A 3981-nucleotide genomic window follows, 5' to 3' on the forward strand; every position below is an offset into this window, starting at 1 on the left:
ATGGGTTTCGAAGCGTCTCAATCGAACCTTGTTGGACATGGTTCGATCTATGATGAGCTTCACTGAGCTCCCACCTTCGTTTTGGGGCTATGCTCTTGAAACGGCGGAATTGTTGTTGAACAACGTCCACACTAAAGCAGTGACAAAACACCATACGAGTTATGGAATGGCAAAGCTCCTAAGTATTCGTACTTGAGGATTTGGGGATGTCCTGCTTACGTGAAGCAGACAGTAGAGATAAGTTGGATAGTCGATCCACCTTATGTTATTTTGTAGGGTATCCGAAGAATTCAATCGGATATTATTTCTATCATCCTATTGAAACAAAAGTGTTTGTTTCAAGGAATACCATCTTCTTGGAGAAGGAGTTCTTATTGGATAAGAAAGGCAAGATGATGGAACTCGAAGAAATTCGAGAAGAACCCAAGATACAAAATAACGATCCTATACCTCAAGAATCATCACAAGACACGCCTATTACTAGAAGATCCGAGAGGACTTCTAGGCATCCTATTAGATATGGTCTTCTTCTTGAAGGGGATCAAAGTGAACCCGACATTAGATGTGATCCAAGAAACTTCAAGGAAGAAATTTCTGATGCGGATTCGAATTTATGGCTTGAAGCTATGCAGTCGGAAATAGATTCGATGCATACAAACCAAGTTTGGTCTTTAGTAGATCCTCCCGATGGAAATTATTCCAATAGGGTGTAAATGGATCTACAAGAGAAAACTTGGGCCTGATGGAAAGGTACTGACCTACAAGGCACGATTGGTGGCAAAAGGTTATACTCAAAGACAAGGAGTTGACTATGATGAAACTTTTTCATCAGTCGCAATGTTCAAGTCCATAAGAATCCTTATTGCCATTGCTGCATGGTATGACTATGAGATATGACAAATGGATGTGAAGACTGCATTTTTTAATGGAAACATTAAGGAAGATATCTATATGATGCAGCCTGAGGGATACACATCCATGGAAGCGAGCATAAGGTATGCTAGCTTCAGAGATTAATTTATGTTCTCAAACAAGCATCAAGAAGTTGGAACCAGAAATTCGATAAAACAATTAAGGATTTTGGTTTCATCAAAAACCCGGAGGAACCGTGCGTGTACAAGAAAGTAGTTAAGGATGCTGTGACATTCTTAGTACTTTATGTTGATGACATCTTACTCATTGGGAATGATGTAGGATGTTGCAGTCAACAAAGATATGGTTGTCAGGTAGATTCTCGATGAAGGATTTGGGTGAGGCGTCCTATATTCTAGGGATACAGATCTATAGAGATAGATCTAAGAGAATGATAGGGACTTACTCAAGCTACCTACATCGACACTATATTGAAAAGGTTTTCAATGGATGAGTCCAAGAGAGGACATCTACCTATGTGTCATGGAGTCTCTCTATCCAAGTCTATGTATCCCAAGACTGACGAAGAGATAGAGAAAATGACACACATACCATATGCGTCAGCCATAGGGAGTATCATGTATGGGATGATATCTACCAGACCGGATGTGGCATTTGCTCTAAGTGTCACGAGCAGATATCAAGCCAATCCCGATCAAATGCATTGGAAAGCCGTGAAGGATATTCTTAAGTACTTGAGAAGAACTAAGAACCAAGGTCTCATCAAAGATCCAAACACGTACTGAGGAAATACCACATCATCCAGGAGATCGTGGAAAGAGGAGACATCACTGTCTAGAGAGTGGCCTCTGCAGACAATATCGTTGATCCACTTACTAAGCCCTTGACAGGACCATTATTTGACAAACATCACGAAGCAATGGGACTACGTAGTATGACTAGTTGGCTTTAGGGCAAGTGGGAGATTGAAAGAGTTGATGCCCCGCTAGCCAACTTGTGGCTAAGGGCTTTGAGAGTCTCTTTTTTTGTAAACAATCTTTTTTTAATATAATATAACGTTCTTTAAATGGCGTTCACTTTATCTTATTATTATATAATGATATAGTATTGCTATTTTGATAAAGACCTTGAATATACTAAAGTAAGATGTGGTAGCACATGGGGATGGCTATCATGAAACACATCTTATGGTCACTGTATATTCTAAACAGTTCCTAGTCGATTGAGCCGTCCGCAAATAAGGATAAGGATTGCTTGAGATTGAGACTAGCATTTGCGATGCCTAGTACCACGTTTCATTGGTATGGAACATAGAGATGTTCGAAGCATGCAAATGGATATTCATATGATGAATGATCGAACTAACCTATTCGCACTTTCCAAGTGGTTATCACTTATCGAGTGGATATAGTCCGCGGTTTTGGTTGTACACCATTAGTCCTTATTACTTGAAACATCATTGAGACTCTATATGCTAGTACTGTGCTTTGACTCGTTTACCGACTCTATTAGGGCCATCAGGTGTCGGGATTGGGTACAGTTACGATACATATAGGAGTCGATGCTTTGTTGTCAAGGATTCACCGCACACTTGCGAGTGTGGATATCCTATGCAATCTGAGGAGATATTAGTGTGACGAATCTCTGGCCAGAGTACATGATGTGTTTTAGGTTACTTGGTGTTCCTAGTAAAACATGCGATGTCACTATTTGATCTCCAAGATGTAATGCATAATTATCGAATCTCGAACGAATCTCGATTTACCAATGGTTGTTGATTCGATCGGGATATATGGATGAAGAGACCGTACTGTACGCTAACCAAAATCTATTGGTTCTTGCAGGCACTATCAGTGATACCTAGGGAATCTTGGGGCGATGTTGCTAGGCTCTCTTACCATTATTCATTGGGTAAGTGGGAAATTGAAAGAGTTGATGCCCTGCTAGCCAACTTGTGGCTAAGGGCTTTGAGAGTCTCTTTTTTTGTAAACAATCTTTGTTTAATATAATATACGTTCTTTAAATGGCGTTCACTTTATCTTATTATTATATAATGATATACTATTGCTATTTTGATAAAGATCTTGAATATACTAAAGTAAGATGTGGTAGCACATGGGGATGGATATCATGAAACACATCTTATGTTCACTGTATATTCTAAACAGTTCCTAGTCGATTGAGCCGTCCGCATATAAGGATAAGGATCGCTCGAGATTGAGACTAGCATTTGCGATGCCTAGTACCACGTTTCATTGGTATGGAACATAGAGATGTTCGAAGCATGAAAATGGATATTAATATGATGAATGATCGAACTACCCTATTCGACTTTCCAAGTGGTTATCACTTATCGAGTGGATATAGTCAGCGGTTTTGGTTGTACACCATTAGTCCTTATTACTTGAAACATCATTAAGACTCTATATGTTAGTACTGTGCTTTAACTCGTTTACCGACTTTATTAGGGTCATCAGGTGTTGGGATTGGATACAGTTATGACACATATAGGAGTCGATGCTTTGTTGTCAAGGATTCACCGCACACTTGCGAGTGTGGATATCCTATGCAATATGAGGAGATATTAGTGTCACGAATCTCTGTCCAGAGTACATGATGTATTTTAGGTTACTTGGTATTCCTAGTAACACATGCGATATCACTATTTGATCTCCAAGATGTAATGCATAGTTATCGAATCTCGAACGACTCTCGATTTACCAATGGTTGTTGATTCGATCGGGATATATGGATGAAGGGACCGTACTGTACGCTAACCAAAATCTATTGGTTCTTGCAGGCACTATCAGTGATACCTAGGGAATCATGGGGCGATGTTGCTAGGCACTCTTACCATGATTCGTTGGGTAAGTCGGAAATTGTTGTTGCGAGTCACAAGGAGTTGTGAGCCCACGGCTAGCTATATCCCTGAACCATTGAGGGTTACACAAGTAATGGATTTTTAATCCCGTTGAGATAATTAAATTTAAAGAGTTAAATTTAGTGAATAAAGAAGTGGGACTTCTTATTTAAGAGTAGAGGGAGTAAGATTTTCTAAAATGACATAGTGATGTACATTTTTGGAAATCACTGAATTCGAATTCAGAA

The sequence above is a fragment of the Henckelia pumila genome, chromosome 1 (genome assembly GCF_033568475.1).
Source record: "Henckelia pumila isolate YLH828 chromosome 1, ASM3356847v2, whole genome shotgun sequence".
NCBI classification, from domain to species: Eukaryota; Viridiplantae; Streptophyta; class Magnoliopsida; order Lamiales; family Gesneriaceae; genus Henckelia; species Henckelia pumila.